Source organism: Oryctolagus cuniculus, chromosome 2, assembly GCF_051225735.1.
Source record: "Oryctolagus cuniculus isolate XC-2025 breed Fujian yellow rabbit chromosome 2, ASM5122573v1, whole genome shotgun sequence".
NCBI lineage: Eukaryota > Metazoa > Chordata > Mammalia > Lagomorpha > Leporidae > Oryctolagus > Oryctolagus cuniculus.
This window is the reverse complement of record NC_142868.1, coordinates 122,822,023-122,846,091: the sequence shown is the minus strand read 5'-3', so window position 1 is coordinate 122,846,091 and position 24,069 is coordinate 122,822,023. Positions and strand designations below refer to the sequence as shown.

At 48.0% G+C, this 24,069-nt stretch overlaps 1 long non-coding RNA gene across 3 annotated transcripts in view; it reads right to left on the bottom strand.

Annotated features, from left to right (window-relative positions):
• Positions 1-1,778: 1,778 nt before the first annotated feature.
• Positions 1,779-24,069, bottom strand: part of LOC149128035 (uncharacterized) — a 47,586-nt gene continuing 25,295 nt past the window's right edge. The window contains exons 2-5 of one of the 3 annotated variants that reach the window (XR_016229257.1): positions 23,633-24,016; positions 19,002-19,149; positions 11,124-11,227; positions 1,779-8,150 (exon numbers count right to left, since the gene is read on the bottom strand). This is a non-coding gene — a long non-coding RNA (uncharacterized LOC149128035). The remainder of the gene's footprint in view (positions 8,151-11,123; positions 11,228-19,001; positions 19,150-23,632; positions 24,017-24,069) is intronic. The other 2 variants (XR_016229258.1, XR_016229259.1) reach the window with 2 other exon arrangements.

Below are 24,069 nucleotides of genomic sequence, written 5' to 3'. Positions count from 1 at the left end.
AAGGAGAAAATGTCTTTACATGTTCCCAAATATGTATCAGGCAGGGAGCTAACCTCAGGGAGCATCCAGGTAGAAACACATGGTGGGTGAAACCCAGTCTGGGTTGGTGGGAATAAGCAACCAGTGGGGGCACAACTGCAGGCGCTGTAGTTATTCACTGACCCATGGCTTGCTTTATTTGTTCAGTCACAACTTACTACACATCTGCCAGGGTGGAAATTTTGCCCAGTGGTTAAGACGCTAGTTAGACATCCACATCCCACGTTGGAGTACCCGAGTTCAATACCAGGCTCTGGCTCCTGAATCCAGCTCCCTGCTAATGCAGGCCTTGGGAGACAGCAGTGGTGACTCAAAGGGTTGGGTTCCTGCTACCCATGCGGGAGATCTGTATTGAGTTGGCTGCTCCCAGCTTTAGCCTGGCCCCGCCCCTGCCATTACTGGCATTTGTGGATGATAGGAGTTTGCTCTGTCTGTTATCACCTCTGTGTATTTCTCTCTCTCTCTCTCAAGTTTTATATATATATATAATATATATATTTATATATTATATATATTCATATATACTATATACATACACACACATACACTAAGGACTAGATTCTAGGTCAAATAGTTGCTCAGAATAAACCAAATAGATTCTTCTGAACCCCAGTGTCTCTCAAGTAAAATGAACAGATGACCCAAATAACAACAAAAATAATATCAAATATGAGATAATAGAATTCTTTGTCCTGACTCAAAACTAAAAGGGCACTAAGTTTTTTTTAATCTCCCCATTGAAATTCAGAAAATTGGGCCGTAAACATTGCGTGAGAGATGGCTGTATTGGCTCAGCCCTGGCTTTATTCAACATTTGTGTTGAATTCTGTGACGTCCATTTCTGTTTTCTAAAATGTTGAATTGGTGGGTTTCATAGACGTTCATGAGATCAGAAGGACTTGGCTGTCGGTGGGAAGATAAACACCACTGGCCCAGGAATGCTATGGAAGGTTATCAAGCACCCAAACCATGCTAGGAATTTTTTTTTCTACATAATGAGGAAAGTCTGTTCCCTAGGAAAATCATTCTGCTGAGAAAAACTCACTCTTGTATTAATGCAGCCCCAAAATCTTCATCTGAATCATTTATGGTTAAAAAGAACCTATTCTTTGAAGTACTTGTTTTTGACCAAATGTTATCTCCTGCCATGCTGTCATTTATTTTGTTTCCTGCCACTCAGGTATCCAGGTTATTTGATCCGGGTTGTTCTTAGGAAAAACTCAGTAAGGTGAGTACTTGTACAGTGAGGATTCTTTGGTTTGTGTCAGAAACTAAAAACCTTTTCTGCCTTGGCTTAAGTGAAAAGGGCTCACTTGGTCATGTGCATGAGAAGTCCAAGGGGTAGGTTTTGCTGGCTGATAGAGACAGTCGAATGACGTCACAGAGACCTGACTTCTCTTCACCCCTTAGCTCTGCTTCTGCATTCCTGGGCCCGCCCTCCCCTCACAGGAACAATATGACTGTGGCAGCTCAGAGACCACACCCCTCTTGAGTATAAGAACAGCAGGAGAGAACTTCTCTATATGCAGTTTATATAAAAACCCTGCACCTAACTTTCGCTATCGTGACCCAAGCATGCTGGCTAGGGCAAAGGTAGACAGATTGATTTAGATCACATGCTATTATTTTTTTTTAATTAAGATTGGCATCACCAGTAACAGACCGAACCTCCTGATGTACCTCTGTTATGCCCATTCAGTTGTCCCCAAAGACCACCAAGGAGCCGATACCGCTGTAAAGCACACAAGAGTTTTATTGCAGGTCCGAGCCTGGACTCTCAATCAACACCGACACAGTGGGTCTGAATCGAGAGCCCCGGCCCTTCAGTTAACAGGGTTTTTATAGGGTTTTCAGAGACATTCGATACATCATGGTACCATTTAGCAAATCATCTCATCCCGCAGGAAATTCAAAGGACATCTCTTAGAACTGATTAGTGCATCCAGTAGCAGGAACGGACCTAGTAAAGGTGGTTGGATGGCTTTGGGGTTGATGCCTTTTAAACTGATTGGCCAAAGCACAGGGTCCGAGCTGCTGGGGTGAACTTGCCAAACTGCAGGGTCTCAGGAAGCTATTAATGACCTTATCTGCCCTGAGAAGACACCAGGAACTCTAGGTATTTCTCTGTTCTCTGCTAATCGGCTGTTGCTAGAAGAGTTTATCGCAAGGGGAGTTCATTTATTTACTTTTAGGAGCTTCTGGCTTAGGGTTCAGGGCCTGGTCAGGCCCAAGTTACAAGATGGAGGCCTAATTTAAAATAGTTACACCTTGATCCAGGCTCAGGTCTCACACCTCCTGATATGATACAGGGACAGGAACTCAGCATCACACCCGTGCTGTTCCTGCCTAAAATGAACAACCCAAGTCCAATCTGGAGAAAACATCAAACAAATCCAATTTAAGGACATTGCAAAAACTGGCCGATACTCTTAAAAAAAAAAAAGATTTTTGTATTTGTTTGTTTGAAAGGCAGAGTTACACAGAGAGAGAGAGGAAGAGACAGAGAGAAAGGTCTTCCATCTGCTGGTTCACTTCCCAGATGGCCGCAATGGCCAGAACTGGGCCAGGCTGGAGCCAGGAGCCAGGAGCTTCTTCTGGGTCACCCACACGAATGCAGGTGGCAGCTTTACCCGCTATGCTGTAGTGCCAGCCCCTGGCCTATGCTCTTCTTCAAAAGTCTTTTGTCCCAAAAGACAAAGAAAGGCTCAAATTTTAAAAGATAAAAAAGTCATGACAACCAAATGCAATGCTGTAAAGAAGATTGTTGGACAATTGGTGAAATTTCAATGCAGACTATTAGCTAATAATAGTCTATCAGGAGGGCCAACACTGTGGCTCACTTGGTTAATCTTCCGCCTGCAGCACCGGCATCCCATATGGGCGCTGGTTTTAGTCCTGGTTGCTCCTCTTCCAGTCCAGTTCTCTGCTGTGGCCCGGGAGGGCAGTGGAGGATGGCCCAAGTGCTTGGGCCCCTGCACCTGCATGGGAGACCAGGAGGAGGCACCTGGCTCCTGGCTTCGGATCGGCATAGTGCCGGCTGTAACAGCCATTTGGAGAGTGAACCAATGGAAGGAAGACCTTTCTCTCTGTCTCTCTCTCTCACTGTCTGTGACTCTACCTCTCAAATTTTAAAAAATAATAAAAAAATAAAATTTTTTTAAAAATAGTCTATTAGGAGACCAACACTGTGGCGTAGCAGGTAAAGCTGCTGCCTGCAGTGCCAGCATCCCATACGGGTGACGGTTCAAGTCCCATCTGCTCCACTTCTGACCCAGCTCTCTGCTATGGCCTGGAAAAGCAGTAGAAGATGGCCAAGTCCTTGATCCCCTGCACTTGCGTGGGAAAAACAGCTAATGTACCTGAGAAGGCAGTGGAAGATGTACTAAGGACCTGTGCCCCTGCCATCCATATGGGAGACCCGGATGGAGTTCTAGGCTCCTGGCTTCCATCGGAACTAGCCCCACCCTTGCAGCCATTTGAAGAGTGAACCAGTAAATGGAAGATCTTTCTCTCTCTCTCTCTCTCTCTCTCTCTCCCCCTTCTCTATCACTCTGCCTGTCGAATAAATAAATGAATTATTTTTTTCAAAAAAAGTTGGTCTGTCAATTTGAAATTTCTTGATCTTTGACTTGTGGTCTTATAAGAGAATTCCTAAAATACAGGTTGAAGGATTTAGGAGAGAGGAGGCTATGTATGCAAATTACTCTCAATTAGTTCAACAAAATAACAATAACCAAGTGTGTATATATGTGTGTGCAAGTGTGTGTGTGTGTGTGTGTGTTTAGAGAGAAAAGCAAATGCAGCAAAAATGTTAATAATGTACTTGATATATCCAGGTGCAGTGTGTATGGGAGATCTTTGTACTATTCTTATAAGTTCTCTGTACATTTGAAAGCATTTCAAAATTCACAGTTAGAAAAATAAGAATCAGAATATATATCTCCATTCACAGAAGATAATTTTTTGAAAAGAACAGAGTCATATATAAGTACTACTCTATGAGTCCAACTCCATGGAAGACTAGACAACAGATTTCACTCATCACAAAATTCTATCTTGTGCTAGAATATAAAAGACATTGTTAAAACACTAGTAAAGTGAACTGAGCTATTTATGAACACTTATTTTCTTTTTTTTTAAGATTCATTTATTTATTTGAAAGTCAGAGTTACACAGAGAAAGAAGAGGCAGAGGGAGAGAGGTCCTCCATCCGCTGGTTCACTCCCCAATTGGCTGCAACGGCCAGAGCTGTTCTGATCTGAAGCCAGGAGCCAGGAAGTTTTTCCAGGTCTCCCACACGAGTACAGGGGCCCAAGCACTTGGGCCATCTTCTACTGCTTTCCCAAGCCATAGCAGAGAGCTGGATTGGAAGTGGAGCAGCCAGGTCTCAAACCGGTGCCCGTATGGGATGCCAGCACTGCAGGCAGTGGCTTTACCCGCTATATCACAGCGCCAGTCCCACGAATACTTACTTTCACAATGATCCACTAAAGCAAAGAGAGAACTGAACCATAGACACAATCTTAGTTACCACAGTCACGAGGGGTGGGACTCAGAGGCCCGCCTTGGGCACGCTGAGTAAGGAAGCTGGGTCTCAGGGATGCGTCAACGGACTTCAGAATCGGGTGAGAGCAGTAGCAGTGGCTGAGGCTGCTCCTGGCTCTCAGAACAGTGTTCAGTGTTTATAGCACTTGGGGTTTTCCAGGGAAGAACCAAGGGGATACACATCCACACAAAGGTTTCTTTCTTCCTCTTTTTTTAAGATTTTTTAAATTTTTAAAATTTATTTTTATTTTATGTGAAAGGCAGAGAGATAGAGAAAAGAAAGAGAGGGGCCCAGCATGGTGGCATAATGGGTAAAGCCTCTGCCTGCAATGCCAGCATCCCATATGGCACTGGTTTGAGTCCCAGCTGCTCCATGTCCAATCCAGCTCCCTATTAATGCTCCTGAGAAAACAGTGGAGGATGGCCCAAGCCCTTGGGCCCCTGCACTCACGTGGGAGACTCTGATGAAGTTCCTGGCTCCTGGCTTCAGCCTGCCCAGCCCTGACCATTGCAGCCATTTGGGAAGTGAATCAGCAGACAGAAGATCTCTACCTATTTATCTCTATCTCTACCTTTCAAATAAATAAAATAAATCTTAAAAAAAGAAGAAGAAAGAAAAAGGGGAAGGAGGAAGGGAGGGAGGGAAAGAGGGAAAGAAGGCCGGCAAAGGGAACTTCTCCATCCACTGGCTCATTCCCCAAATGCCAAAATGCCAACAACCTCCAGGGCTGGAACAGGCTGAAGCCAGGGGCCTGGAACTCCATCTGGGTCTCCCATGTGGGTGGCAGGTCCCCAAGTACTTGAGCCATCTTCTGCAGTCTCCCAGGGTGCACATTAGAGGGAAGCTGGGTCAGAAGCAGGAGAGCCAGGACTTGGACCACTCTGACAGCCAGGTCCACAAGCTGGATGAAGGAGCAGAATGCTGGAAAGAGGCCCCTGTTTTGAGTCTGGGACTTCAAAGTCACCACACCAGGGCAGGCATTTAGCATAGCAATTGAGACACTGGTAAGGATGCCCTTGTCTGTTATAGGAGCGCCTGAGGTCCACACCTGGCCCACTCCCAGTTCCACCTTCCTACCACTGCAGACCCTGGGAAGCAGCAACCGCACACGAGAGGCTGGGTTCCTGAAACCTGTGCAGAACACCAGGCGGGGGTATTCTTGTTTCCTGACCTGAGCCCCACCTAATTCCAGTCATTGCAGACATTTAGGGGAGTAAACTAGCAGATAGAAGCATTCTCTCCCTCTCTCCATCTCTCCCCCTTTCCCTCTCTCCCTCTCCCCCCCACTCTGCCCCCACTATATCAGGCCTAGGTTGCTACTTTGGGACATCTTTATCAGAGAAAGCATTAAACTTCTGCGATATTCAAGTCCCTGGATTTTAGTGGGGCTTCTGTTGTATGCAGCTGAGCCCAATTCTATGTAAAAATCAAGGAAAGTACAGCTCATTTAGAAAGATGATTCACAAAGGACTGAACAAGTAAGCATTTTTGAAGAACATAACTCAAGATGACAGAAATGAGACTAAAGAGATGTTTCTACCATGAATATAAATTGCTTTTCTCTAAAATCCTTGTGGAAGATTCTCAGACTGGGTCAAAATCATTTTCAATCATACGTTTTTTGCAGAAAGGCACATCTGTCACACTTCTTTTCATAAAGGTGAAATTGGGCTATTAAAAAAATCCAGCAAGTAGAATTGCAGCTGGAAAACAGGAAACACTTTAAAGGGGTAGTTTAATATTGGCAGTGCACTACCTAAAATCAGCCATGAGTCTTTACACATTGAGTAACACACACACACACACACACAGGTGCTCCTGGGCATGTGTGCATATGTACACACACACACACACACAAGTGCTCCTGGGCATGCGTGTGTGGTACACGTACACAAACACACACACACACATACACCCACATACCCACAGGTGCTCCTGGGCATGTGTGCATACGTACACACACACACACACACACAGGTGCTCCTGGGCATGCATGCATGCGTACACACAAACACACACACACATACACCCACATACCCACAGGTGCTCCTGGGCATGTGTGCATACGTACACACACACACACACACACACGCAAGTGTTCCTGGGCATGCGTGCATGCATACACACACCCACACACCCACAGGTGTTCCTGGGCATGCATGCATGGGTACACGTACACACACACACACACTGCCACCACGTAGAAATGTGCCAGGCCCAGATGGTTTCACAGATGATTTCTTTCATAGCTGCGAGACAGCAACAATTTCAACCCCTCAAAATTTGCTTCAGCAGCTAGAACAGGACATATGCTCCCATGAGAGTTAGTTCATCTTGGGTGCCCAGAGAAGCGGCCTGGCATCCTTTCAGGGTACGTCCATGAGGATGTTACTAGAGGACTGGCCTGTCTGGATCCGGGCACCAGTCCATCCCATGGGGCTGAGTGGGCAAGACCTGCCCTTAATAGGGGTGGGCACCTTCAAATCCTCTGAGAGCTCGGATAGAACAAAAAGGGAGAGAAGGACTCGTTCTTTTCTCTCTTTCCTGAAGCTGAGATGCTCTCTCCCCACCCTTGAACATCAGAACCCCAGAGAAAGCAGCAGGAACTGCAGCAGCAGCCCCCAGTTCCCGGGCCTTTGGCCTCACACTAAGTCACGCGCTTGGGTTTCCTGATTCTGAGGCCTTCAGACTTGCACTGAGCCATGCTACTGGCTTCCCTGGGTCTCCAGCTTGTACATGGCCGGGAGTGGGATTTGTCATCCTTCATCATCACATGGGCCAATTCCCCTAATAAATCCCCCCCGCTCACATCTAAATACAAGCCAGATATTGATTCTGGCTCCCAGTACATTTCACAAAGCCACTATGATCCTGAAAACAAAATCCACTGTGCGTGTTGCTATGGCATTCTAAATAAAATACTAGAGTGGGGATGGTGTATTGCAGAAGGGTTAAGGCACCACTTGGGACACCCGTATCCCACATCAGAGTGCTGGGTTTGAGTCCTGCCTCCACTTCTGATGCAACTCCCTGCTAATACACCAGGAAAGCAGCGGAGGATGGCCCAAGTGCTTGGGCCCCTGTGCCTATGAGGGTTCCTGCTGTCCACATGGGAGACCCAGACAGAGTTCCAGGCACCTGGCTTCAGTATGGCCCAAACCTGGCCATTGTAGCCATTTGGGGAGTGAGCCAAAGGATGGAAGGTCTCTCTCTCTCTCTCTCTCTCTCTCTCCCTTGTCTTTCCCCCTCTATCTGGAACTCTGCCTTTCAAATACATAAAAAAAATTTTAAATGCTTTTTTAAAAGGTTTAATACTATTTTAACATAATTTCTACACTAATAAATTTAAGCAAAAGCATAATAAAGTACTACTACAACATTGTCAGTTAAGGCTTATTATAAACTCAGTGGTTTGAATATGGTGTGTCCCCACCAAAACTCACGCTGCAGGTCAATTCCTCACCAGAAACTGAGCAGGTGCCACCATGGTCTTGGCATTCCAGGACTCCAGAGTGATGAGCCAAAAGAAACCCCTTCTCTTATAAATCATTCAGTGCCGTGTGTTCTGTTACAGCAACAGAAAACAAAGTAAGGCACCAAGAATGCAAGGAAGTTTTAATCAGGAAACCTATTGTCATCACATTAATTGGTAAAAGGAAACAAAGGGACTGTTTAATATCAGCTATGAGAATGGAGGTTGTAGACATTAACATGTATAGATTTTCATGTAGATCTAAATTCACATCTCCAGGACAAATGCCCAGGAGTACAATCAGGTTCTATGGGTTATATGGTGAGTGCATAAAGAATTTTTTACAGAGACTACCAAATTAATTTTCAGAGTGGCTGCACTTCATTATATTCCCATGAGTAATGTATGAAAGACCCAATTTCTCCACATCTTCACCAGCATTTGGATTGAATGACTTTCTAGTTCAGCTGTTCTATCAGGTGTGTTCCATGTGTTGCTATCTCATCATAGTCTTTATTTCACCTCCCTGATGGCTAGTGATGTTGAACACTCATGGGTTTATTTTCCATCTGTATGTGTCTTCAATAAAAAGTCTCAGGTGATTTGCCCATTTTAAGTAGATTGCTTGTACACTTTCAAATGTTTATTCTCATCTTGAAAGACAGAGAAAGAGAGAGAGAGAGAGAGAGAGAGAGAGAATCTTCCATCCTCTCTTTCACTTCCCTCATTGTCACAATAACCAGGACTGGGCCAGGCCAAAGCTGGGAGCCAGGAACTTCGTCTGAGTCTCCCACACGGGTAGCAGGGACCTGAGCACCAGCACCATCATCTGCAGCCTCCCGGGATGTGTCAGCAGGAAGCTGGGTCAGAAGCGGAGGAGCCAGGATTCAAACCAGCAACCTGATATAGGATGTGAGCTTCCCAAGCGACAGCTTAACCCACTGCAGCACGGTGCCCAGCCCTGCTCGTTCTTCAGATTGCTGAGTTTTGAGTGGTTTTCCTATGTTCTACTTATGAGTCGTGTGTCAGGACAACATAATGGCCCCTCAAGAACGCCCACTCCAGACTCCCAGAACCTGGGACACTGTTCTCTGGTGCAGCAAGAGAGACTCTGCAGGTGTGACTGAGTGAGGAGTCCTAAGATGATCCTGAACTATCTAAGTGTGCTCAAGACAATCACGAGAGTCCTTAGAAGACAGGGGTGGGAAGTTCAGGGACAGAGTGGGAGATGTGGCCCTGGAAAAGAACACGGACCACCTCCAAAGGCTCCAAAGGCACGGAAATGGACGGCCGGGAAGACTCCAGAAGGAGCCCAGTCCTGTAGGCACCTGCATTCCAGCCTCCAGGCCCCAAACCCCAAGAGAGTAGATTCATGCTAAGCCACCAAGTTTATGGCAAGTAGTTAAGGTAACAACAGGAATCCAACGCCGTGGTCTACAAACATTGTCACCCCACCTGTAGCTTGTTTTTGATCTTGGGAAGGTTCTTCCTAGAGAAAAGAGCTTCAAAATTTGATGCTATCTGATTTATTAATTTAGCTTTTGTGACATGTGTTTTAAGATCATGTCCAAGAACTCTGATGGAGTCCTAAGTTCTGAATATTTTCTCTTATGTTCCCTTCTAAATATTTTATAGCTTTACATTTTATGCTTAAATCCATGCTCCATTCTGAGCTAATTTTTGTGTCTGGTATAAGATTTAGCTCAAGATCTTTTTTATTTTATTTATTTATTTTGCATGTGGATTCCCTTTGTTGAAAATACTATCCCTCCCCCACTGAATTACTGTGGCACCTTTGCAAAAACTCAGTTGACTGGGGCTGGTACTGTGGCATAAGTAGGTTAAGCTACCACCTGCAACACTGGCATCTCACATGGGCACCAGTTGGAGTCCTGACTATTCCACTTCCAATGGAACTCCCAGCAAATGTACCTGGGAAAGCAGCGAAAGATGGCCCAGGTGCTCGGGCCCCTGCCGCCCAGGTCAAAGACCTGGATGAAGCTCCTGGTTCTTGGCTTTGGTCTGGCCCAGCCCAGGCTGTTGTGTGTTCATTTGGGGACTGAACGAGCAGATAGAAGATCTCTCTCTCTCTCTCTCTCTCTCCCTTTCTCTGTAACTCTGCCTTTCAAATAAATAAATAGATCTTTTTAAAAAGTTAGTTGACTATCACCAGCTAAGGTTTGAGTCATTTTAAAGGTAAAACTTGTAGACCTGATGGGTTGCCCCTGCTGCTAAAAGGTTGCACTTTCTGTTTCCACTGCTTGCCCACTTCCTGGAAAAAGTTGTCGCTTTCTGTAGCATTCTAAAGTTTCCGTAGAACCAAAGTTATTGCCTTAAAAAAGTGGCATTACATTGAACTATACATTGAGAAATCAACCAAAAACTTTTTACTTTCTTTTTTTTTTTTAATTTCTTGTTCTAATCATGTGCTGATTTTTTCTTAAATGCTTTATTTATTTCTAAGTCAGAATTATAGAGAGAGAGAGGGAGAGACAGAGACAGACACACACACACACACAGAGAGAGAGAGAGAGAGAGAGAGAGAGAGAGAGAGATCTACTATCCTCTGTTTCACTCCCCAAGTGGCTACAATGGCTAGGACTGGGCCAGGCCCAAGCCAGGATCCAGGAGCTTCATCTGGGTCTCCCACATGGATCACAGGGGCCCAAGCACTTGGATCAACCTTCACTACTTTCCCAGGCACATTAGCTGGGAGCTGGATCAGAAGTGGAGCAGCCAGGACTCGAACTAGCACCCATATAGGATGCCGGCACTGCAAATGGCAGCTGGACCCACTGTGTCACGGCACAGGCATGAAAATTTTTTACTTACATACACAAGAAAATCAGTAGACTGTAATTACAGGGGATAATGTCTGGATTTCCTATTCTGTCTCATTGTGATCCATGTGCCTTTAATATTTATTTTTCAATAAACACACTGTGGATTCATTCTTGCTAAAATTAAAGGCAGCACAGATGGAACAAAAGCTGCTTGAGCTTCTCCCCTGTCTCACTGCTCTGGTTTGGAGTCCTTCCTTACTGCAGAGTGTGAGTGTGAACAGACCTTGTGCTGTTCATGAGCACCTTGCATACAGGCACACACCGGTAGAGGTGGCATCACCATCACAGGGGTCACAGTAGAAGACACATTCATCAGCTTGCTTTTTCCTGTAACAAAACACCATCTTTCAACCTCCATATGTGTAGATCAATCTTGTTTTTTTCTTTTTTTAAATCATTTTATTCCTTTAAAATCCCACCAGCAACCAACCGGTGACGAATATAAAAGCATCGTAATCCTATACCATAATAAATACTGCTGGGGCCAGTTTTCTGGCACAGTGGATTAAGGTAACACCCAACTGCTCCACTCCCAATCCAGCTCCCTGCTAATGCACCTGGGAAGGCAGCAGAGGATGGCCCAAGTACTGGGTTCCTGCCACCCATGTGGGAGACCTGGATGGAATTTCAGGCTTTTGCCTGGCCCAACACCAGCTGTTTCACACATCTGGGGAGTGAACCAGAGGATAGAAGAGCTCTCTGCTTCTCTCTCTCTCTCTGTAACTCTGCCTTTCAAGTAAACAAATCTTTAAGAAATAAAAATAGCCGGCGCCTCAGCTCAATAGGCTAATCCTCTGCCTGTGGCGCCGGCACACCGGGTTCTAGTCCCGGTCGGGGCGCTGGATTCTGTCCCGGTTGCCCCTCTTCCAGTCCAGCTCTCTGCTATGGCCCGGGAGTACAGTGGAGGATGGCCAAGTCCTTGGGCCCTGCACCCCATGGGAGACCAGGAGAAGCACCTGGCTCCTGGCTTCGGATCAGTGTGATCCTCCCCAGCCATTGGAGGGTGAACCAATGGCAAAAGGAAGACCTTTCTCTGTCTCTCTCTCTCTCTCACTGTCCACTCTGCCTGTCAAAATAAAAATAAAAATAAATACTACTGCCAAGTACACCCATGTCTATCAGCCTTTGCAAACGGGAGCCTGGGTCCTGTAGAATGGCTTCCTCTCAGTGTGCTCTTCAGATTGAATTTACTGCCCTGACACACACCCTCCAAACAAGTTAGGCAAGTTAACCCTTCCACCAACTGTGCATGGGGATGCCTTTTTTTCTGGCATCCATTTGCCATCTGCCATTGGCCATTCCCTAGACGGCTGCCATGGCCGGGGCTGGGTCAACCTGAAGTCAGAAGCCAGGAACTTCTTCTGGGCCCCAACATGGGTGCAGGGACCCAAACACTTATGCCATCTTCTGCTGTTTCCCCAGGCACATTAGCAGGGAGCGGGATGGGAGGTGGAGCAGCCAGGACTCAAACCAGCCCCCATATGGGATGCCGGCACTGTAGGCGGCGGCTTAACCCACTACGCCACAGTGCCAGCCCCAGGATGCCTTTTTATCCCGTGCGTCACCAGCACTGTAAATCTTTCATTATTGTCACTTTAAGAAAAATAATCTGGAGCAGGCATTTGGTGCAACAGTTAAGACAGTGCTTGGGATACCCTCAACCACATGGGTTCAAGCCTTAACTCTGCATTGGATTCCAGCTTCCTGCTAACGCACATCCTGGGAGCCAGCACTAATGACTCAAGTAACTGGCTTCCTGCCACCTGCATGCGAGAACAGATAAAGTTCCTGGCTCCTGAGGTCAGCCTGGCTCAGTCCTAGCTGTTATGGGCATTTGGGGAATGAACTAGCACATGGGAAATTTCTCTCTCTCTCTCTCTCTCTCTCTCTCTCTCTCTTTCTCTCTCTCTCTTTCTCTCTCTCCCCTTCTGCCTCTCTGCCTTTCAAAAACAAAGAAAATTAATGGAAAAAATTTTAAAAGAATCTTTGTGAAACCAAGATTATTTTATTAACATATTTAATCATCACAGTGTATCATTTGATTTGGCATTTCCATGACGAGCACTGCGGTTGAGCATTTTCCATAAGCTTTGGGCCACTTGTATCTCGTTTTATGACTCACCTGGCCCTGTATATCCCCTCTGTTTCACCTGGGCTCTCTGCACCTCCATCACTGATGTGCAAGGGCTCTGGATGGTACCAAGTCGGCACGTGTGGCAGCTATTTTCCCCCAGACAACTGCTTATCCTTTGACTCTGTGATGTCATCTACCTTCTGAAGTTGCGCATAATTTTGTTGTGGCTCTTGCTATTTGTACTGTGCTTAAGAAAGAATGGCTGGGCTAACATTGTAGAAAAGCAGGTCAAGCCATTGCCTGGGATGCCTGCATCCCAAGTCAGAGTACCTGCTCTGAGTCCTAGCTACTCCACGCTTGTAATGCAGCTCCCTGCTATGCAGCCGGTAGGCAGTGGATGCTGGTCCAATTGCTTGGGTTCCTGCCACCCATGTGGGAGGCCAACATGGAGCCCCTGGCTCCTGGCTTTGACCTGGCCTAGTACCAGTTGTGGTCATTTGGGAAGTGGATCACAGGATGGAAGATCTCTCTGTGTCTCACTCTCTTTCTCTCTCCCTCTCTCTGTCATTCTGCCTTTCAATTAAATAAATATTTTATTTTTTTAAGATTTTATTTATTTATTTGAAAGGTAGAGCTACAGACAGAGAGAGGGAGAGACAGAGAGAAAGGTCTTCCATTTGATGATTCACTCCCCAAATGGCTACAATGGCTGGAGCTGCACCTATCAGAAGTCAGGAGCCAGGAGCTTCTTCCAAGTCTCCTACATAGGTGCAGTGGCCCAAGCACTTGGGTCATCTTCCACTGCTTTCCCAGGCCATAGCAGGAAACTGGATCAGAAGAGGAGCAGCCAGGACTTGAACTGGCACCCATATGGGATGCTGGCACCTCAGGTGGAGGCATAGCCCACTATGCCACAGTGCCAGCCTCATAAATATTTTTTTTAAATATGAATGAAGGGGCCAGCATTGTGACATGGTGGGTAAAGCCACTGCCTGCAACACCAGCATCCATATGGGCACTGGTTCAAGTCCCAGTTGCTCCTTTTCTGATCCAGCTCCCCGACAGCAGAAGATGGCCAAGTATTTGGGCCCCTGCACCCACATGGGAGACCCAGATGAAGCTTCTGGCTCCTGGCTTTGGCTTGGTCCAACCCTAGCCATTGTGGCAATCTGGGGAGTGAATTAGTGGATGAAAGATCTCTCTCTGTCTCTCCCTCTCTCTTTGTAACTCTGCTTTCAAAATAGATAAATAAATCATTTTTAATTTGGAAAATGTTTCTTTAAAAAGATGTCCTGATTTATTTATTTGAAAGGTAGAGAGAGAGAGAGCACGCAAGAGCTCTTCTATCTGCTGGTTCACTTCCCAAATATTTGCAACAGCCAGGGCTGGGCCAAGCTGAAGCCAGGAGCCAGGACCTCCACCCTGGTCTCCCACATAGGTGGCAGAGTACTTGGGCCATCTAACAGGATCAGAAGTGGAGCAGCAGGGACTCAAACTCATGCTCCAATATGGGATGCTGGTGTTGCAGGCAGAGGCTTTGCCTGCTGTGCCACAACACTGGCACATCCAAACTGGACACACAAATCTTCAAGGCAAATCTGGAAGAGCCGCCCTCATCCCCACCTTACAGACCACTCACTTCCCAACGGATGCTGCCCTGAACCCCTTCTTTTTAGACATTCTAGGAACGCTATTGATAACATGAACCAGGACAGATAAAGGGTCCTTAACCACAGCTCCTCCATCCCTTATGCCCCGCTCTCCTGGGTGGTGCTGGGGCTGCCAAGGCCCTCCCGCACCTGGCTCCTCTCCTCTGCCCACAGGCCGAGGGAGCCTCTCCCTCCTCTTCCTGACCCTGGGATGCTCTCTGCCTGGCTTGCCCACTCACAGGCCCAACTGTCGGCCTCTGCAAGCCAAGAGGGCACAAGCTGACGGTCCAGGGAAGGTCCAAGCAAACGGGGTGGGAAGGGCGGCTCTGTTGCAGCCTGAGCATCAGAAAGGGGCTGATTTCTGAGCCCACATCATCACATGGGCAGGAACTGTGGCCGAGGGGTGGTCAGGAGCAGGTAGGGGGCAGAAGGAGGTGACAGTGCACCTCCAGCTGGGCTCCTCCTTGCAGAAGCTGTCCATGTGGAGCAACGGACAGCTTGAGACCCACGAGCGCCACCTGCGTGGGCAGGAACCAGCTCCTCGTCTTCGAGCCCCGTGGGAATGCGGAGGCCCTGGAAGTGGGAAGCGCGCCGCTGGTGCGAGGACCCAAAGAGCAGCGAGCACCGCGACCTAGGTTGCACTGAGCACCTGCCTGCCACGTGCCCAGGGATGGCATTGCCCTGATCCCGGGGACCCAGTGGGTCAGAGGGCTTTGCCGACTCCAATCCAACAGGAGCATCTTGGGGTTAAGCAGAGCGGCGGTGCTGACTGCGCTGCACGTGAGCTGGATCTTGAATGAGGTGGGAAAGGAGAGGAAAGCCTTCCAGACAAAAGGTCCAGACACAGCGGGCGGAGGGGCGTGGCAGCTCAGTCTGGCCAGGGACAGGGATGGGAAAGAAGGTAGGACTAGCTGTGAGGTCCCTGGAGCCGTGCTAAGGGGTCTGGACTTCATCCTGAGCCAGATGTTTTAATGGTGAGGAGCTCACAGGTGTAGACTTTCAAAGTGAGGCGCTCACAGGTGTGCATTTTATTTTATTTTATTTTTTTATTATTTTTTGACAGGCAGAGTGGACAGTGAGAGAGAGAGACAGAGAGAAAGGTCTTCCTTTGCCGTTGGTTCACCCTCCAATGGCGGCTGGCGCACCGCGCTGATCCGATGGCAGGAGCCAGGATCCAGGTGCTTTTCCTGGTCTCCCATGGGGTGCAGGGCCCAAGCACCTGGGCCATCCTCCACTGCACTCCCTGGCCACAGCAGAGAGCTGGCCTGGAAGAGGGGCAACCGGGACAGAATCCGGCGCCCCGACCGGGACTAGAACCCAGTGTGCCGGCGCCGCTAGGCGGAGGATTAGCCTAGTGAGCCGCGGCGCCAGCCTACAGGTGTGCATTTTAAAGGCGCTCACAGATGGGTGTCTGGGGCCAGCACACTATTTTAAGCAATTCTGAATGCCTCCAAGTAAAGGGCTCCCCCACCAGACTGCCCTGTACCCCAAAGCCTTAATTATCCCCAGCTCACTTCCCTGGGAGTCCTTGGGCCTAGGGGCACATACATTTGTAACCCCATAAGGTCATGGGTGACTCTGCCGCCCGCGGCAGCACGGGTTGGCCCCAGCATCATCAGCCAGGTGCCTGGGCTCCTGGCAAGGCTGTGGCCTGGCCCCAGCACGCTCCAGGCACAGAGCTAAGTACCACAGGGCCAGCTTTCCTGCCCCCTCTTCCAATCAACACTGTATTGGATGCTCCCATTTCAAAGACTCTCTCATCCTCCTTTGGCCAGAATTCTCTGTACCCCCTCCAGGTGACACTGAAGTTAGAGAGAGTTAGAACTCAAAGTTAGACGGAGGAACTCAAACCACCAAGCCTGCAAGCTGCGGTAAGCGGCTTCCGGATACACCAGGGTGCAGATCCTGCCGGCTGCTGGGGCTCAGACCAGGCGCCTTAGAAAGCTGGAAAGCTCGCCACCTGGTGTCCGTTTCTGGAGTGGCAGCGGAGAACCGGAACAGCTTTTTATTTTCTCTTTTAGTTTACTTCCCGGAAAGACAGCGACAAAGAGAAGATGGCACTTCCATCCACTGCTTCACCCCCAGGGGTAGAAGCTCCATCCAGGTCTTTGTGGGTGGCAGGAACCCAGTTACGGGAGCCATCACCACTGCCTCCCAGGGTCTGCTTTTACAGGAAGGAGGAGTCGGAAGCTGGAGCCAGATAACAACCCCAGGTGCTCCGGTGTGAGATAAAAGTGTCCCAGGCAGATTTCTTAACTGTTGGGTCAAATGCCCATGCCAAAACTCATTTACTGAGACAGAGAAATCTCCCCTCTGCTGGTTCACTCTCCAAATGCCCGCACCAGCCAGAATTGGGCCAGGCCAAAGCCAGGAGCCAGGAGCTCATTTCAGGTCTCACACACGGATGGCAGGGACCCAGCCATCTGAGCCATGGCCTGCTGCTTCCAAGGGTTTGCATCAACAGGAAACTGGAGTCCGAGCTGGAGCCAGGCACTCTGCTATGGGACACAGGCATCCCAACCGCTGTGTCAGTCGCTGGACCAAACATCAGCCCCACTTTCTACATTGCTCCAACTCCATTCCATACATTTGGACAAAGTAGGGGGAAAAAACCAAATAACATAGTACCTAAGGGACACATGAGACCAGACACAACAACAAAATCTCAAAAGCAGTTCTTCAGAGAGAAGAGAAATGATATAAATAAGAAACTCACCTTCACATTTTTTAAAGAATAGCATTATAGAAAGGATAAATGAAGATAAAGCAATTTTTATTTTTCTTATTTGATCTAAAAAAATAACTCTTCAAGGTTATAACAGCAACGATGTGAGGCGAGCATTGTAGCACTGCAAGTTTAGCTGCCTCTTGCAATGCCCACATCCCATATGAACCTGTTTGAGTCCTGGCTGCTCCACTTCTGATCCAGCTCCCTGCTAATGTGCCTGGGAAAGCAATGGAAGATGACCCAAGTCCTTGGGCCCCTGCACCCATGTGGGAGACCTGGAAGAAGCTCCTGGCTCCTGGCCCCTGGCTTTGGATCAGCCCAGCTCTGGCTGATGCAACCATTTGGAAAGTGAGCCAGTAGATAGGAGATCTCTCCCATTCCCCCCGTAACTCCATCTTTCAAATAAACAAATAAATCTTTTATAAAAAAGAAGTTAATAACAATGTTTAATGTGGCTTAAAAACTCACAAAAATATGACAAGTAAATAAGGTGATGCATGTTAATTAACTTGATTTAGCCATCCCCTATGTGCATATATGTTTCAAAATGTCATGTTCTATGTGATAAAAGCATACCATAAAAAAATAAAAACATAAAAATTATTAAAGGTAAATTGATCGCATAAACCAGGGGTTGGTGACTTTGCAGAGGTGCAGCTGGGAACTGGGCTCTGCAGCTTCTGCAGCTATTTCAACACTTGCAGGGATCCAGCCCTGCTCTGGTAGGGCAAAGGCAGCCACAGACCATATGCAAATGAACTTGCATGGCTGTGTTCCAGTAAGACTTTATTTTGAACACCGAAATGTGAGCTATGTGTAATTTTCCCCCATGTCCTGCAATCTAATTCTCTTGTCGTTTTTCTTTCTTTTTTTTTCAACCACTTACAATGTGAAAACCACTCTAATCTTGCATGTCCTATGAAAACAGGTGCAGGCCAGATTTGGCTCTCAAACCATCAGTTGCCAAACCCTGGCTTAGGTTGCCATTTTTAAACCAGTCGAGAGATGGGGCACATCTGCCCCAAATCAGAGCTTGCATTTCAGACCCACTGAGCTGGGGGCCTTTCTTTGCCGCAGCCGGGCCCCCTCCTCTGTGGCCACCTCATCTGTGGGTGAGAGCTTGTCTTTCTGACCTCAGCAATGCTCCCAGGTTTTGCAAAGCTGTTTCAGAAACTAGGAAGCAAGTTATAAAGGAAGGAAGGACAGTGGGACGTACCTCCCAAGAGTCCTCAGGAAGCCCCGACTGCTTTGTCCCGAGGCTGCTGGCTGTCCTGGCCGTGTTTCTGTGTGCATGAAGGCAAGAACGGGGCTCTAAGTTCTGGGAGGCAGGCATGGGACTGTCCCTGGGTAGGGGATGGGAAGGCTGACCTACTGTTTGGCTTGGGAGCCAGCTCCTAAAAATGCCACCCCCAGCCTTGACTTCATGTAAGTTCCCTAATGCCTTTGGGTTTAATACTAACAGCTGTCATGTCACCATACGACATTAAAAATATAGCGACACCACCATCAGAGATGGTCCAGGAACACCCTACTTGCTTAGCACTGTGGTTCCTGCCACAGAGACAAAGGCGGAGCAGCCCTGCATAGGAGCCTTAAGTGGGACAGTCCTTACGAATTGGAGATCCGGAGTCAGGCAGGCCTGCCACTCACCAGATCTCAGTCAATTCCCTGAAGTCCGGACCCCACCACCACAGCTGCTTAGATGTCTCTGCACATAGTTGGCACCCCCGGTCAGTCCTTCCAGATCCTTCTATCAGGGGAAGCTCTGAATCGGCTGAGACTGGTTCCTGACAGTGCCCTGCGTGAAAGAAGTAAAGGGTCAGACAGTGTCTTCCCTGCCTCCTTTCAAAACACTTGCTTCCGGAGATTCTCCCCAGATAGGAAGGGGCACAGCTACATACGGCATCCTCACTACATTTACATTGTAGAATAATTACAAAATAAAGTATACTAGAGGAAAATATACTGCATATTGTTGAGCTAAATAAAATCAGAGGGGCGGCGCTGTGGCCTAGAAGGCTAAGCCTCCCTCTGCTGCACTTGCATCCCATATGGGCACTGGTTCGAGTCCCTGCTGCTCCACATCTGATCCAGCTCCCATCCTGCTAATGGGCCTGGGAAAGCAGCAGAGAATTGCCCAAGTCCTTGCACCCTGCACCCACGTAGGAGACCTGGATGAAGCGCCTGGCTTCAGTCTGGCTAAGTCCCTGCCATTGTGGCCATTTGGGGAGTGAACCAGTAGAGGGAAGAAGATCTCTCTCTGTCTCTCCCTCTCTTTATGTATCTCTGCCTTTGAAATAAATAAATAAATAAATCTTTTTAAAAATAAATAAAAGCAGATTGCAAAATAGTATGCACAGTATGTATTTTACATTTTATTCTATATAAAATGATGACAACGATGAAAACTAAAAGTTAAACCCAGATATCTCTGGTGACAAAATGGTAGGATTAGAGGTGGCTTTTATTTTCTCACATGTACTTTTTTTTAAGATTTATTTTATTTATTTGAAAGACAGAGTTAGAGAGAGAGGTAGAGCCAGAGAGAGAGAAGTCTCCATCCACTGGCTCACTCCCCAAATGGCTGCAATGGCTGGAGCTGTGCTGATCTGAAGCCAGGAACCAGGAGCTTCCTCTGGGTCTCCCACATGGGTGCAGGAGCCCAAGCACTTGGGCCATCTTCCACTGCTTTCCCAGGCCATAGCAGAGAGTTGGATCAGAAGAGGAGCAGCCGGGAGTAGAACCGGCGCCCATATGGGATGCAGGCATTGAAGCCACAGCACCAGCTATTTACTATTTATTCCAACTGTTTACAGAAGTAAATAGGATGCTGTCCTGGTCCATTTTGTGCTGCTATAACAGCATGGAAATGGATCTCTCACAGTTCTGTTAGCAGGGAAGTTCAAGATCAAGGTGCCAGCAGGCTAGGACCCAGTCTGTTTCCAGGATGGTTCCTTGAATGCTGCATCCTGCAGAGGACAGAGCACTAGGCGGCTCAGAGCAGGACAGAGCCCATTCCCACAGCTCTTCTCATAGCAGCACTAACCCAGGCCTCACGACCGGAATACCTCCCCTGGGCCCCACCTCCCAACATGGTTACATATATTTTGTGTTACATATATTTTACCACCATGTTTAAAAATCACCCCAGAATTTTTTTAAAACAAAGAAATGGAAATTATAACAAATACAAGTACAGTTCTATAAATTTAAGTGAAATAGTTCATATATTTAATGATACTCTGTAATCAAAATATAGTAAGTTTTGTTAAGTATATTTTACCACAATTAAAAAAAAAAAAAGTACTGAGGGTTTGGCATTGTGGCTGCAGCAGGTTAAGCCACTGCCTGCAACACTGGCATTCGATATTGGAGCACCAGTTCAAGTCCTGGCTGCTCTGCTTCAGATCCAGCTCCTTGCTAGTGCTCCTGGGAAGGCAGCAGAGGATGGCCTGAGTACTTGGGCCCCTGCCACCCATGCAGGAGACCTGGATGGAGTTCCTGGCTCTTGGCTCCTGGCTTCCACCTGGCCCAGCCCTGGCCATTTTGGCCATTTGGAAACTAAACCAGCAGAAAGCTCGCTCTCTCTCTCTCTCTCTTTCTGTAACTGCTTTTCAAATAAATCTTTAAAACAATTACATGAGTATCCACAGCACTACTATTCACCATAGTCAAAAACTGGAAACAAGGCCAGCGCCGCGACTCACTAGGCTAATCCTCCGCCTTGCGGTGCCGGCACACGGGGTTCTAGTCCCGGTCGGGGCGCCGGATTCTGTCCCGGTTGCCCCTCTTCCAGGCCAGCTCTCTGCTGTGGCCAGGGAGTGCAGTGGAGGATGGCCCAAGTCCTTGGGCCCTGCATCCCAGGGGAAACCAGGATAAGAACCTGGCTCCTGCCTTCTGATCAGCGCGGTGCCCCGTACACAGCGCGCCGACTGCAGTGGCCATTGGAGGGTGAACCAATGGCCAAGGAAGACCTTTCTCTCTGTCTCTCTCTCTCACTGTCCACTCTGTCAAAAACAAAAACAAAACAAAACAAAACAAAACAAACTGGAAACAACCCAAATGTGCACTGACTGATGTGTCAGCAAAATGTGGTCTATGCATATAATAGAATATTATTCAGCATTAAAAAGTGTAACACACACTACAGCTTGGATGAACCTTAAAAAAATGTTATTCTGTGTGGAAGAAGAGATACAAAAGGCCACAGTTGCATGAGTCCAGGTATATGCCATGGCCAGGGTAGGCAAATCTGTAGAGACAGAAGCCAGAGCTGGGCAACTTTCCTCCTGGGAGAACAATGTGGCACTGAGGGCAAGGTTTCTTTTCAGGGGTGAGGAAATGTTCTAAGATTGATTGTGGGGAGGGTTGCACAATTCCATGGCTACACTAAAAGCCATGAATCATAGAATTTAAACAGACGGACTATATGGCATGTAAATTCTGCCTCAATAAATCTGGTACTGACAGTAAGTGGGGGAGTCGGGGAGGCGGGGAGAGGGAAGGGGAATCTAAATAATCAACAAAGGCAAAGGCAATTTTAAATAATGTTGAAATGCTAAAGGGTAAGGACACAGATTAAATAGTAAAAACAACCAAAACAAATATTTAAACCATTCCAATCCAGGCAGGCCTCTCCTTGAGCGGCCCTGTTGATCAAACAACCTCTGGTTACACCAGGCGGGGACCTCCGAAGTACAAGGTCAAGTACTGTGCAACCGCCCTAAGGAAACCCCAAGGGACTGCAGGTTTCCGAGTGAGGGACACCCAGAAGTGCAGACTTTCGAGTGTGTCCCCAGGAGGCGTGTGGTAGATCTGGGCACTCACAGTGCATTAAAATATGCATGGAATTTCACATCGGACTCTCCTCGGCCTCCTCCCCCACCAGGAAAATCCCAGGTCTGGAGAAAAACAGAGTGGGCAGCTGCCCCACCCCGCCGCCGGGGGGGGGGGGGGGGGGGGGGGGGTTGGTGAGCCCAGGAGCCCCCAGCTCGTCCAGCCCCCCACCCCCCACCGCCACCACTCTAGCTCTCATTTGCTTCCCCTGTCTGGCAGATCCCCCAGCGCCCCCTTAAGGTTTCCAAAGGCAGGAAGGGAACCTACTCTCTGCAGAGAGAAAGATCACCTGCTGGCTTTTAGAAAAATATTCTGTCATTCTTGGCTAAATTTAAAATGTGAATCACAAGAGAAAAGGCAGGGTGGGGAGAGCAGGCAGGGACAAATCTAGAGGGAAAACCAATCTAGATTTAGAAACTGCCAGGCGCTGGGATCCTCAGGCCATCTCAGCCTTGAACTTCCTTTGCAGGCGGCCACTGCGAGGGTTTGGGAGGTTTGGTGGAGATGGGTGTGGATACCCGCCTCTGTGGTGGCCTGCCCGAACGCTTTGGTTTCAGTTTTAAGCACATGGCTGTACAGGGGACTTCCCTGCCCCTGGGAGCAGCAAGAAGAGCTGACAACTGGAACAGCTCCCAAAGGAGGAACAAATGTAGCCAAAAACAGCCCCCACTGGCCAGCAATGGAGGCTGGGGTGCTGGGGTGTCCACTCAGCTGCCAGCACGGGACCCATGCATTCCATGGACGAAACCCACACGCGTGTGAAGGCGCAAAGTGTTTCACGGAGGGGAAACAGAAATGAAAGCTGACAGCAGGTCAAGAAGCTCCTGATGGCGGCTGCGGCTGGGGCTCACGTGGGTCCAGGGCCCAGTTGCTGTGCTTCTGGACCAGCTCCCTGCTCATGCTCCTGGGAAAGCAGCAGGTGGTGGCCCAAGTCCTTGGGCCCCCGCCACCCATGTGGAAGATTTGGATGGGGTTCCATCTCCTGGCTTCCGCCTGGCCCAGCCCTGGACATTTGAAGCCATTTGGGGAGTCAACCAGCAGATAGATGATCAGTCTCTCTCTCTCTCTCTCTCTCTCTCTCTCTCTCTCTCTCTCCTCTCTCTCCCCCTCTCCCCCCTCTCTCCCTCTCTCTCTTTCTTCCTCTTTCTCTCTCTCCCTCCCTCCCTCCCTTTCTCTTCCTCTCAAATTAATAAAATAAATCTTAAAGAAAAAAAAAAACTCAGTTTAAAAAGCAAAGCAACAGCAGCAGCTGGTGATAACAGTGAAAGTCCATGCCAATCAACGAGGAGGAAGAAATGTCCGGAGATGGCCTTTCTCGTGCCAGCAGATGAAGCCAGCCTGGCAAACCTTCCGGGAGCCAGATCGCCTTCCCCATTCGTCCCCAGTGAGGGAGTGTAGGGAGGGGCTTTTTCAATACATTCAAAGTTCAAATGCAACAAGAGTACCTGGTGAAGTTCAGTTCCTCTCCCCAGAGGACCCATGCGTTTCTTTTATTTCCTTCCAGGGCCAGTTTGTATATTTTCAAGTGCCGTGTATGTAGCAGCAAACTTCAGACGGTTCATGAAAAATCCGTGTTATCTTTTCATCCCACTTTTCCACAAGCTTTTTGAAGCCCCCTTGTCTGGATGTGTGTTTGTACAAATATATAACGTCTTCCCTCTTTATTTCCTGCAAAAGGCAACATAGTGTAGCACAGTTCAGAGATTGTGCTGTCTTTGTTATTTATGTTGAGCACTGAGGTTATTTCCAGCCTTAGCGATTGCCAACAATGTGGCAGCGAAAAGCTGTATAAATAACAGGAATCCTCACACGTGCACGGAAAAACAGCCCTAGAAGAGAAAATGGCAGAAAATTTTGCTAGCAATGAACACATTGCCCTCCA